Source organism: Sander lucioperca, chromosome 4 (assembly GCF_008315115.2).
Source record: "Sander lucioperca isolate FBNREF2018 chromosome 4, SLUC_FBN_1.2, whole genome shotgun sequence".
Lineage (NCBI taxonomy): Eukaryota > Metazoa > Chordata > Actinopteri > Perciformes > Percidae > Sander > Sander lucioperca.
In genome coordinates this window covers 29,098,972-29,113,097 of record NC_050176.1, presented here as the reverse complement: position 1 = coordinate 29,113,097, position 14,126 = coordinate 29,098,972, and the positions used below count along the sequence as shown (strand labels likewise).

Here is a 14,126-nt window from a genome sequence, read left to right as displayed (position 1 = left end):
TTTGTGTTGTACACAAAATTATTTACATCCTTCCAGGATCTTTGACCCAAGGCTTCCTCTTCTTTTATGCATCACATGCAGTGTTCTTTACCTGGAACGCGGCGCTCTGCCATAAACTTTGCCATGTGTTTGTATACCGCACTCCTCTCTGCTTCACTCCACGGTCTCTTCACCTTTAATATGGCTGGCACTAAAAATGACAGAAAAGACAATGTAGATTGTGTAACCTTAAATACATACTGTACATCTCAGTGTAGATTCCTTGACTCTGCTCATGCACGCCTTGCAAGCGGTCACCGAAAGCATGTAATCAGAGCTTTGAAGTTAAGTCTAGACAGTAAGTATTTGGACATGTATACAATTTTGTTCTTCAGTACATTCAATTTTAAATAGAAAAATGGATAGTACATTAAAATTGTTATTTCAGGTTTATTTAGAGTAGGCTTACAAGCTGGTACATCAGGGAGCACATATTGTTTGACTGGAAAATCATTTGTATGGTTATGAAAACCCCCTTTATGACTGTACAGCAAGTTCAGAATGCTCTCTAGGATGAAAGCGTACATGTTTCTTTGTCAAACTTTATTTGTGTTGAAGAACACAAAAGTCCAACTGTCCAAATACTTGTGGTCTGGACTGTATATATCTTTTTTGTCCAGTTTTAAAGAACTTACCCATTGCTTCCACTGTCTTGGTCTTTTTACATCTTTTCTTCTTCTGTGAGGGCCTCTTCACCAAGTTTTTTCCTGGACTCTGATATACAACAGTAACAGACAAACATTGGCATTGTTAGTTAGTGAAATCTCAGGTATAATGTAGGGCTGAAACGATTACTCGAATAATTTGATTACAAAAAAGCTTCGAGGCAAATTCTCTGCCTCGACTGCCTATGACTAGATAGATGGAGTGACCTATCTTTCCTACTATATAGCCTTTGTTCTCGCTCAGATTCACTGGAGTGATCTATCTTTTCAACTACATAGTCTTTGTATGACGGACCTGCCTTCCCATTGGTTGACGTCAACACAATCTCGCAAAGCATCATGGGAGAATTACGCTAGACTGTAGCACGGAGCTAGCGGCAGTAATGACCGAAAACGTGATAAATTATGGACATCAAGTGGATAAATCTAGGATGTAAGAGTTTGGATTTATTGCTCAACAACTCAGAAAAAAGGCACAACTTCCAGGCTGGATAGAAAAACTCCTCTGAAGGCTAAAAAGACACCAAAGACACCCGTGATGGCTAAGGCAAAATCATTTTTTTATCCGATTACTCGATTAATCGATGAAATAATCGCTAGAATATTCGATTACAAAAATAATCGTTAGCTGCAGCCCTAGTATAATGCATATTCAGGGTTCATGTGTATTTAAATGCTGACAGTAAAACATAAAATCAAAAATCAATAAAAAAAACAAAGTGAAAAAAAAACAAAAAAAAACATAACTACCACAATCTACTGCTAGCACTTAAAGTATATTTCTGAGGTCAAAACTGTAAGCAGCAATGTGTACTAGAATATTACAAAATAGTTCTTCCTCACAACTGGATCACCATTGGACAATAATTTAACTACCATTTATATATATATATATTATATATTTACTGTGATACCCATCTCAAAAGTGTAACAAATTGTAAAGAAACAAAAGGATGAAATGATGACAAGTAATATAATTCATGCACATGATATTAAAGGACAATTCCGGCACAAAATTAACCTAGGGTTTAATAACATATGTGTACCTAGTCGACCGTTCTCTGGGATATGTTTTCATGCTAATCTAATATGTCTCTTACAGTCCTGACCAGTCGAACCACGAACACTGTGTTTGAGCTATGTTACTGGCTGCACAGCATTCGTCGTTCGACTGTTCATGACTGTTTTCCAAGATGGCGCCCGCATGTAAACATGAACGCTACTGTCTTTATAATCTCTTTTTAATAAACTGTCTGTACACTTACAAAGTTCTCAATGCTTTGGTTTACATGTAAGGACTGTCATCATGCTACCGTTGAAGTGTGGTGCTGTTTTGAGCCCAGTTAGTAGTATAAAATAGTGATTTACCTTGTGCTCTAAAAGGTAGTGTTAGCAGCTAACCACTGGTTTGCAGTAGCTTGTTTAAAGCTAGAAACGCATTCAATTGACATGAAAACATATCCCTGAGAATGGTCGACTCAGTACACGTGTTATTAACCCCTAGGTTAATTTTGCTCCAGAATTGTCCTTAAAGTAGTACTCTACTAAGTTTGAGAAAAAGCTAGCAGGGTCCTTTGTAAAAAGGCAGGAGTTTTTGTGAATTTCATAATAAACGTTATTTAACTCACCATCTATATTTAAACTCCCCTCGTCACTGCAGGACGAGAGGTCAGAAACTCCATCTGAAAAACAAGAGCAAGCTAAAAGTGACACCTCATCCTATGCAGTGTATGAAAGAAAGACCCAGTAAAAGCATTTTAAAGCACTTACCCATTGCTTCCACTGTCGTGGACTTTTTACGTCTTTTCTTCTTCTGTGAGGGCCTCTTCACCAAGCTTTTTCCTGGACTCTGATCTACAACAGTAACAGACAAACATTGGCACCCGTTAGTTAGACGTGTGTAGTGACATTTCATCCACATTCATCTCAGTAAAGTTGATTAGATTCTCACAATCATCACCTGTTTGATTCATTTTCGTTCTGTCCACTAACATCTGTTGATCCTGCCATTTCTCTTGAGCATCAGTTGGTCCCCAGTGTGTTATTTTTGTAAATTTAACCAACCAATCCACCCTCTGCCTGAGCACCTACTCCATAGTTTGAAGTTCCCCAGAGTATATCTCTAGTACCAGCACAGTAGCCCTAGTCATTTGCCAGGTCTTTTATTGTGCCTCCAAACCGTACCGTCTAAGTCCTATGACCCGTATTTGCCTGTCTGCCTTTGTGATGTTGACCACTGTTAGTTTTTTAGTCCGTGCCCTGGCTTTCTAAACCCTTCTGGTTTGCCTCAACACTGCTAATTTATTGGCAACCAGCATTCTGCCTGCTGATGATACAATCACACTATTTACTAGACTACTCCTGTTGGTGGTTTGTAATCAATGTCACATGTTAACCTTAAGCATGACTGATCAATGATGATATGGTGAACAGTGCTGTAATATATACATAATTTCAACTGATGGGTTGAAGTATGAAAAACCGCCAGTAGGGTAACCTTAACAAAAGGAATTCTGTAAACTTTCATTTTTCACTGCACGATGAACTTAGATCACAAATGTCAAACTCAAGGCCCACAGGCCAAATCTGGCCCTTTGCAAAGTTTGATCTGGCCCCCATATCATTTTAGATTCACAATCGATTTTGGACTGACTAGTTATTGTCACTTTTTACAAAGTTTTGGGCATTTTTTTCAACGTTTTTGACCCCTTTTCCGTCGTTTTTGGCATTTTCTTTGACATTTTGTCGACCAAACTGTGAGATGTTTGACTTTTTCGATGACATAAATCAATACATGTCTGGCCCTTGGTGTGATTCTCATTTTCAAGTGTGGCCCTTAAGCCTGGTTCACACGGGATGATTTTAAAATTGTCGGCCGATTTTCCAATCCTGAGAGACCCCACACACGGCGATAAAAAATCACGGTCTAACAGTTTTGGTCGTACAGTGTGTGGTGCGCAGCACAAGGCAAAATTAACACATCACACACGAACTGATCTGACTCCCCAGCATTCCCAGGTCAGACGGGAAATCTCGCAAAATCCCTCGAGATCAAACGTGACTTCAGAGTAAACAATCATGGCGGACGAAGAGGATGCAGTGGCGATAATTTGTAGTTTGTTTTTAACCGAAAAAAAACGTTATCAAAAGAAAAGGCGACTGTCAAAGAAGTGGAGACAACGCGAGCATGGACTATACTTGCTCTACTTATCTCCGACGTCCACCGGACTTTCTGCTGCGCCGTGCCGCCGGCTGTTTTGATTTTGTTTCCCTGTGCTTTCCTCGCCGCCTCCTCACCTCTCTTTCGGATTGGCTACACGCCACAGTCCACAGGCTGCGTGCTCGTTTGTCCCCGGGGGACACCACACACGAGGAGAAATCGGGCCAAAACAATCCAACATGTTGGATATCCCCGATTTGAGATGGGAGCGGTCCCGACGTCCTTCAGAGCAGACGAGAGCAGTCTTAACACACCACACACGGCAGGAACATCTGATCAGATTATTTTACCATAATCGGAGCATCCTTAAGATTGTCGGAAGGGGTGAATCGGGGCTAAAATCAGCCTAATTATCCTGCCGTGGGAACCAGGCTTTAGGGAAGTTGAGTTTGACACCCCTGACTTAAATAATAAATGCCATTTAACTCACCATATACATCTGAACCACCATCCTCACTGCAGGTCTCCAGTCTCTCATTGGGCGAGAGGAGATCAGAACCTCCATCTGAAAAACAAGAGCAGGCAAAAAGTGACACCTCATCACATGCAGTGTATGAGAGGATGACCTAGTGAAAGCATGCAACTGTATCTGCAAAGAAGATAAAAATGATACATGAAAGTTTACAACAGTGGGTATGCACTGGTGTCACTTTAAGTCACACTAGCCTCTTACAACCACTGAGTAGCCTGACAATGACAAACCCATTATTGCTACAATGATTGTGGCGCCTGTTAAAATATCTAAGGGCGTTTTCACACATACCTCATTTGGTCCGGACTTTCGGACTTTTCAGTTTATTCCGAACCAAAATTAGAGGTGTGAAACCTCCCCCGGACCACGGTCCAGATCAAAAGACCAAATTTTGGTCCGACCAAAAGAGGTGGTCTCGGTCCGGACCAAACTGAACCATGGTCCGGTACGTTTACTGTGTGAAAGCATTTTTTGGATGGTTCGGACATTCGGACCAAATACAAGAAGCTCTGGCAGGCTCTCCTTGTGTTACAAGACCGGGGAATAGCTCCTTTAAGGAATAGCTCGGTGCTTAGTGTGTAGGCTACATGAGAGAGTGAGTGACGGTGAATGCGCTCAGAGCAGACAGCTGTCGGCTATCAGAGTAGCGAATACATCAGCAGTTTATTTTTTAAGTGGTAGTAAATGTACAGTGTAGGTTTCCGTTTGTCTCTGAATAAATTCTCCAGAAAGTTCCAGTGTCTTGCTTCTCAACATCACAACAAAACAAAAAGAGCCGCGGCCGTATGGGAGAGCAGCAGTCAGCTGAAAAAACTCCGACCCAGAGAGAGGATACGAGAGGACGGGGACGCCTGTCTACAAACCAATCAATTATAAGTATCTGGAGACGCAGCTCACGTATGTGATGACGGCAGGATGTAGTTTTGTCACGTAGAGATCTTTAGTGCGCTTGCATAACTGCAGTGTGAAACCAAAACTTACCGGATCAAATGTAGACAATGTAACAAAAACATGAACCTTGGTCCGGACCTTGTAAAATAACTCTGAAACACATAGCTCAACTGTTTTGTGCCTGTATATGTATGTACATTACGTTTGAACCGGAGGGCACAGAGCACAATTCCTCCTTTCAAAATATCAAGTCACATAAAAGGAATTAATGTTCCCAACCCACTACATGGCTTGTAGACAGTCACAGAGAGCGTTTAATGGTAGCTTTATAAGTATATACCTTTTTTGCCCAGTTTTAAAGAACTTACCTATTGCTTCCACTGTCTTGGACATTTTACGTCTTTTCTTCCTCTGTGAGGGCCTCCTCACCAAGCTTGTTCCTGGACTCTGATATACAACAGTAACAGACAAACATTGGCACCCGTTAGTTAGCGAAATCTCAGGTATAATGGATATTCAGGGTTCATGTGTGTTTAAATGCTGACAGTAAAACATAACTACCACAATCTGACAGTTGGCTGCTAGCACTTATATTTCAAGAGGTCAAAACTGTAAGCAGCAGTGTGCACTACAATATTACAGTATATTACTATTATATTATACTATAATTTTTGGCAAAAGGCAGGAGTTTTTGTAATAATAAACGTCATTTAACTCACCATCTACATCTGAACTCCCATCTTCACTGAGGGGCTCCAGTCTCCTACAAGATGTCAGAACCTCCATCTGAAAAACAGAAGCAAGCACCTCATCCTATGCAGTGTATGAAAGACCCAGTAAAAGCACTTAACTGTATCTGCAAAGGCGATTAAAATTATTGATACATGAGTTTACACCAGTGGGTATGTACTGGTGTCACTTTTCAGGTCAGTGTTTATACACGCATATGATCAAATTCAACTGTTCTTTCCTGTAAAGTCTAATATGATGCCTGTAATCAGTTTTTGTTGACACTGTCATGGAGGTGGTAATTCAATCCTGTGTATTAGCACTGCGGTCATAGTTAGAGATAATGTACTGAACTGCGTTACATTTAGAGGTATTCCTAACATGTTGACCACCTCATTTATGTAAATATGGAGGACAAAAAATAGAAACACCTTTTTGATATAATTGAGTCCACTACAACACCACCTTTAATTATAACTTCAATAATAAGCATGTGAATTGACATATTTATGAATTAGTCAAAATAAATTAAGGTAGACATTATGGCAGGGCTGTTGTGTTGGACTGCTGTAGATTGTACAGGTGCAAGTAATAAAGGTTGATACTGAGTGTAGATTAGGGCAGCAACCAACAATTATTTTCATTATTGATTCATCTGTCCCTTATTGTCAGAAAATAGTGGAAGATTTGAATTATAACACAAAGATATTCATTTTAAAATTATATAAAAGAGAGTAATTCTCACATTTGAGAGTGTAGAACTAAAAAAGGTACAACTAACAAATAAATTGTTGGTTAGAAATTAAAGATTAATTAGTCTAATTGAAATAATAGTACAAATAAACAACTATTGCAGCTCTAATATAAACCGGTTTAAAATGCACTGCGTTTTTTACTTTTAAAAACATACCTTCATCCACCTCGTTAACTCGTTTCCTTTTTCTCTGTGGGACACTCCCAGAAGTCGACGTGGGACTTTTACCTATGAAAGATAACCATGGTTAGATATTAGTGCTCTGTATTCAAAAATCCTAGTACAACAACTTATGTTAAGTAAAAGAGAGTTTGTACAAATACTACTCTAGATCTACTCATGTACCTGAACTGATAACGGCATAACTAGAGTATATTTACAGTTATAATTTCGTCATGCCACTTATATAACATCTACCCAAGTTCTTATTAAGCTAATAATGGTGTCCGATTTCAATTTAATGCCTTTTTGTGAACATGAAGGGTCTCCTTAGGAGGAGCTGCTAGCTAGGCTATGTGTCCCATTTAATCCTATGGGAAAAGATCGTTGCTACACTTTCTGCATAACTTTCGTATATTTACAGTTTGAATTTTGTCATGCCACTTATAGAACATCTACCCCAATGTCTTTTAAAGCTAACTATGGTGTCCGATTTCAATTTAATGCATTTTTGTGAACATTAGAAGTTTCGTTAGCTTCGTTAGCTAGCTAGCTAGCTGCTACTGTCCCTTCAGTGCTAGCTTTGTGTAGAGATCACGGCTAGTTAGCTCCAATTTCGGCATAACTAGTATAGTTACAGTTTGAATTTCGTCACACCACTTATATAACATCTACCCAAGTTCTTATGAAGCTAATAATGGTGTCCGATTTCAATTTAATGCATTTTTGTGAACATGAAGGGTCTCCTTAGGAGGAGCTGCTAGCTAGGCTATGTGCCCCATTTAATCCTATGGGAAAAGATCGTTGCTACACTTTCTGCATAACTTTCGTATATTTACAGTTTGAATTTTGTCATGCCACTTATAGAACATCTACCCCAATGTCTTTTAAAGCTAACTATGGTGTCCGATTTCAATTTAATGCATTTTTGTGAACATTAGGAGTTTCGTTAGCAAGCTAGCTAGCTAGCTGCTACTGTCCCTTCAGTCCTAGCTTTGTGTGGAGATCGCGGCTAGTTAGCTCCAATTTCGGCATAACTAGAGTATATTTACAGTTTGAATTTCGTCACACCACTTATATAACATCTACCCAAGGTCTTATAAAGCTAACAATGGTGTCCGATTTCAATTTAATGCTTTTTTGTGAACATTAGGGGTTTCGTTTCAGAGGTCTAAGAGGAGGCTAGCTAGCTCTCATTGATAGAGCTCCATCCAGCCGCAGCTCTATCAATGGGACTCACGGACAAGAGGCGTTTAATTCCCCGATCGTTTGTTTAAATAACTCAACACACATATCCATTATGAGATTAACTAGAACCTGTGGTGAGAGATTGCTGGTGTAACAAGCTCGCTGACCGCGCTCTCACTCACACACAGCGGCCATTTAGCAGGAAGAGAGGAGCTGCAGGCCCTGGAGCTCTGTCAGGGCAGCGGCGTTTGGTAGTCCATTAACCTAAAAAACAGTGACTTTGCGTGGGTATGGAGTGCCGTGGGCTGCCAGCCGTGACAGAGCTACGTCTACCTCCCAGCAGGCCGGGGTCTGTGAAGGAAGGCAGGCCGGGCGGCGAGGCAGCAACACAGGCAGCTCCGGCCGCTTAACTCCCGACACATAGTCGGACAAAATTTGCAATTAGCCATCAATTTTTCGTAAAACGGCCCATATTTGACCTCTACATAGTTGATTTCTCGCATAAAAAAGTCTCAGAAGTGAATTTAGTGGTAAAATAGCAGATGAACAATGTATACAATTTCTGAGATCTGCGCGACCTATTCAAAGACTAACTGTGCTGAAATAATTTTGCACAACCCACATTAACTGACGTGTGGAAGCTAAAAATAAGAGTTGATAAAATCTTACCTGCACAGAAACAGTTTAAAAGTCGTCTTTTCCTTAGTTGAGTCGCTCCTTCCGAAAGTGTATGGCTGTAGCCTGGAGACCTCCTGTCTCACGCTCCTCCTGTCTCATGCCTCAGCTCTGAGCTTCAGCTCCACTCTGCAGGTGGGGGAAGGGCAGCTTTCTGTGAGAGCAGGTCACCTGCAGGTCACCTGCTCTCTGCAGTGTGTATGGCAGAGAGCGGGGGGCGGCCCCTCCCTCTGATGGGCCATTAATTAAATGTGAGCTGCAGCAGAGGAGACAACCTCACAATATTCACCTCTGACTCTCAGGCCTGTTTTACAGTCTGCAGGGTTGGAAATCACACAAGATTCACAACTATCACTGCAAAATATGAAATTTAACATTAAAGTTTTGCTCTTAAAAGTAAAGTTTAACCATATATATTATTGTATGTATATCAGTGGTTGAAGAAGTACTCAGACCTTTTACTTAAGTAAAATAGTAATATCTCATTGTATAAATTGTTACAAGTAAATATCCATACTTTCCTCAGTATAAAAGTATTAACACTGAATATGCTTAAAGTCTGAAAAGTATTCACAATGCAACATGGCAAATTTCAGAATAATTATGTTATTGGATTATAATTATTGAAGGATCAATTTGATCTCTTTAATGTTGCAACTGGTAAAGGTGGACTTAATTTTATAAACTTTACATGGGGCTGAGCTTAATTGTCCCTTGGCGTAATCTATACTAGTATATCATCATTTATTCACTGATTATAGTAAATAAAGATATATCCCTTATAATTGTTGTGGAGTTTAAGCACAAAGTACCGGAATGGTAATTACTTCAAAACTGTACTTAAGTAGAATACATGAGTAAATGTATGGTTATTTTCCATCACTAAACACACAGGGGCCAAACCTTAGAAAATATCTTTCAATATACAACGGTCCAGTTCAGTGCTGCAGCTTAAAAGTGGCCATAGTTAAATGGCCGTAGTTAGTTACATACAGTACATAAGGATGAATGAACAGCTTGTAGTTTGTATGTCTAACCCATGTTTCATCCTTTTAATTTAAATGTTATATTTCTCTCTGTTCACTGTCTATTTATCAATTTAGTTCCACTTTTCACCTTATTGGAACTTGAAGATTTGTCTTTTTAATTTCTCCATATTCAACACATGCTGATCCTCAGTGTTATAGGTTTGAGTTGTTAATTACTTGTGTTAAATTGCTGTTGATGATTAGTATGCAGCAACAACACAACATATGGTGTTATTTTTTATAGTGTTCTTTATTTCCTCAGCTTTGAACTGAATTGAAATTAATCAGGGTTCATTTGTCCATGGCAAGGATCCTAAGGTCCATTACATGTGCTCACTGATTTACTAGTTTGTAAGCTAATGAAAAGTCAGCTAAAAGCAAAGTAATGTGGATGTAAATTAAAGTGTATAGCTGCAGCCTGGAGACCTCCTGTCTCATGCTCCTCCTGTCTCATGCCTCAGCTCTGAGCTTCAGCTCCACTCTGCAGGTGGGGAAGGGCAGCTTTCTGTGAGTGCAGGTCACCTGCAGGTCACCTCTGCAGTGTGTATGGCAGAGAGTGGGGGGCGGCCCCTCCTCCTGATGGGCCATTAATTAAGTGTGAGCTGCAGCAGAGGAGAGAACCAACAATATTCTGCTGTTCACCTCTGACTCTCAGGCCTGTTTTACAGGTTGCAGGGTTGGAAATCACAAGATTCACAACTATCACTGCAGTTCTACTGTAGTACTACTTCAAAATAGTTCAGTGTCTGCACAGGATGTGAGAGGGAGGCCTGCTAGTCTGTCCCACTCAGTTACCTCACAAGGAACACCATACAGGACACTATAATAATTAATAACTAACTATAATTCTAACTAATAATAATTCTCTGTGGAGGCAAACATACCAGCCATTGGCTGTCCAAAGTGATGCCACAATTAACTGTTCAAATACAGGAGCTGCCACTTGCTTCAGTAGCCCCTGACCATCAGACCTATTGAGACGTTGTACTTTACTGTACTGTATCTCTGCCCTGTAGGTGCTGGGAGAAATGAAGCTGCATATTCAACATGCATTTTAATAGTGTTAACTGATAAATTTATAAAAGTATTTTTTAAAACACAGTAGCAATACAATATTGTGCTCACTTTGCTATGTGAGCTCTGTTGTGCTACAGTGCTGTCTCCATGCATTCATATAATGTGAGCAGGGACAGCAAACAGTTTGGGGTCAACTGAGGCAAAGGTAGTCATTTTCTGTAAGGATAAATAATATGTCTATTCTTACTCTTTTGTCACTGTACCCTACAGGAGGGTGCATCAATCATATCTCAAATTCTATTAACTTAAGTTGTGCAAGTGTAGAAGAACAATAGCTAATTGAACTATGGAAGAAAATGAGATGTACTTCAACTCTTTACTCTGCAGATATAATAAGGCTGTATATTTTTGATTAACGCATTTAGTACCAGATATACCAGACTAAGAGTCTACAGCAGCTCTATGAGGCTGTACTATGACAGGTAGAGCAAGGTAACATCTGTACCTGTACAGATGTTACCTTCCTCTACCTTGCTCTAGTAGTCCCTGGACTAAAGATGAAAAACAGCCTCTTGGCTAACTCTTGTGCATTTATACCAGTGTTTATTAATCACCACTGTTCCTGTTAAATAAACCAATAAATACACATAAATGCTAACATCAGCATGCTAAAATGCTCACAATGACAAGGCTAACATGCTGATGTTTAGCAGGTTTAATATTTACGGTTTTAGCTCTCTTATTTTAGCATGATAGCATGCTAATTAGCACTAACACAGCAGCAAATACAACTGAGGCTGATGGGAATGTAATTTTGCAAATAATTTGTCATAAACCAACAAAAGTATTGGACAAATCGAAATCATGAAACGTATGTCATTAGATGAAAAGTCAGATAATTACAATAGTTACTGCAATTCATCCTCTATAATCAATAAACTATCCCACATTAAGTGGTGTTGGGTTTTGTGATGAAATATAATTTTCCATTTCTTGTTTTTTATTCCCAGTTTGATTCCCAGTAAGTCAAAGGCCTAAAGAAATGTTTAGACATTCATTTGAAACTAAGTCTCTAGGATTTCATATATTCATGTCAATAGATATTACTATTATTTAAATATGATGGAAATAGTTTAACACAGTATGCATTATGTATGCCTCCAGAACATGCATATACCCCAGAATAGTTAAATCAGCAATAAAGAAGTGTCTGTATTAATATTTAGAAAATCAAACAATTCCACTTGAAATAAATATACTCTTACTAGATATTACACATGTATATGATTGATATAGTCTAACAGATATAAATAAAATGTTTTTATTGATAACCTTGGCAAATAGCCAATACATTCAAATTCACTTTAGCCAATCAAATGCTTCTATGTGCGCATAGTTTGTTTTTGTTTGTTACTTACTAATTGAATCTGTGGATATATCTACATTGTAACTTGTACTTTAAGTCCCACTTGCTTATTACCTGGTTTACTGTTACATGCAGACAAATCAACAGCAGTGTCATGTGTTTTCGTTTCACTATGGTCATCCTCATGGATCCCTGTAGTCCTAAATTCTTCTAATCCTGGTCCAATCCTTACAGTTACCTTTTATTATAAATTTCTTACACTGTATTTAATATAATAAACACTTCTGTTGGACATTGGCCTAATGCATAGTGGTAAAACAAGGCCTGAAACCAGAGTAATTTAGGTGCAATAAGTGTGTGTTTGGCAGAGTAGCTCGGGTGCAGTAACTGTGTGAAGCTGGAGGGGGCGCCAGTGCCAGAGTGGCTCGGGTGCAGTAACTGTGTGAAGCTGAAGGGGCGCCAGTGCCAGAGTGGCTCGGGTGCAGTAACTGTGTGAAGCTGAAGGGGGCGCCTGACTGAAAAAATGCTCAGATGCAGTACACGTGTGTGTAAGATAGGGGGGGTGACAGAGCAAAAGTGTGTGTATGCAGAAAACGTACACACACCAATTTCTTCTTGCAATTTCTCATTTTACTATCTTTCTGAGGACCTCTCTGAAACTTTGAGAAAAGCATAAAAACAGCCTCTGGAGGCCATTACAGTGAAAATAAAGTGAGGACCGGCCTAAATGTCCTCACTTTGTAAAAAGGTCCTCACTCCAAGGCTTAAAAACTCATGCTGGTCCTCACAAAGATAGCAATGCAAACACACACACACACACACACACACACACACACACACACACACACACACACACACACAGGCTGTGTATTTGACAGTCTGACTGTTTGCAGGCTGGTGGTCGTGGACGTCGCGTTCTACACAGAGAACGTCCAGGCGCTGAAGAGCCTCGACCAGCTGGACCTGAACATGGTGGAGATCTGGGAGCAGAAGAGGTGATGGAGCACGCCGGCCGCGGGACGTCCAGGACCGAGCCAGCCACCCAGAGACCGGGTGGGGGCGAACTCGGGAACCGGGTCCGGCCGGCTTTAGGGACCAAAAAAACCCAGAAAAACCGTGAGAATCAAAGCAGCTGGCGGCTTCCTCAACAGCTCCACCTTAAAAGACTTTATCAAGTAACACACAGAGCCTCCTTAAAAACTGCCGCTGCCGCCTCGTCTCACTGTGTGCAATTCAACGGTAAATTATTAGACAGTTTTAGTGGGAGAGGAGCGTGTGGATAATGTTTTAAGGAATGGCCAAGGTAATTTATTTTTCTGTCGTCTTGGAGACATTCTACACCAGGGAGGATGATTTTTTTTATTTTATTTTTCTCCAGATTTTGGAGCCGAAGGGATTTTTGATCATCAACGCACTCTGAAACGGACTTTTTCTGTCGCGGTTTTCGCAGACTTTTAGCTGGAACTTGACAGCCGAGGATTCAGGGTTGAGATTACTAACGTCATTAATTTTCCTCCTTCCCTTCCCTGCTCTGAAAGAATCAGAATCAGTTCCTCCTTCCTTCATTCATTCATTCATTCATTCATTCATTCATTCATTCATCAGCTGGTTTGGGTCTTAACTGGTTAAAATGGATTCTTAAACTTTTATACTCACAAACAAGAATATTTTCCAGACTTGTTGTGTTTAAGGTCTGGAAGAAAAGACAGTTTGAGACCTTTAGGAACGCAGAAAAATGTTGTAAATCAGTCCTTCCAGAAAAATCATCGCGGGGTTTGCAGCTTTTCGATGACGTTCACGTCGCGTAATTACGTCACTTCATAACGTTCCCATGGCAACAGGGGAAAATGGCTGCTGTTGTGTGAAGTAAACGCAACATTTTTCAACTTTCTGCTAAGATATATGTGTGACTTTTTTGCAACG

General features: G+C 40.0%; 1 long non-coding RNA gene across 1 annotated transcript; it reads right to left on the bottom strand.

Annotated features, from left to right (window-relative positions):
• Nucleotides 1-2,081: 2,081 nt before the first annotated feature.
• LOC118494918 lies at nucleotides 2,082-6,052 on the bottom strand. The gene is made up of 3 exons (XR_004897125.1): nucleotides 6,007-6,052; nucleotides 2,475-2,558; nucleotides 2,082-2,386 (listed from the first exon to the last, which is right to left on the bottom strand). It is a non-coding gene; the product is annotated as an uncharacterized LOC118494918 (long non-coding RNA).
• Nucleotides 6,053-14,126: the final 8,074 nt, after the last annotated feature.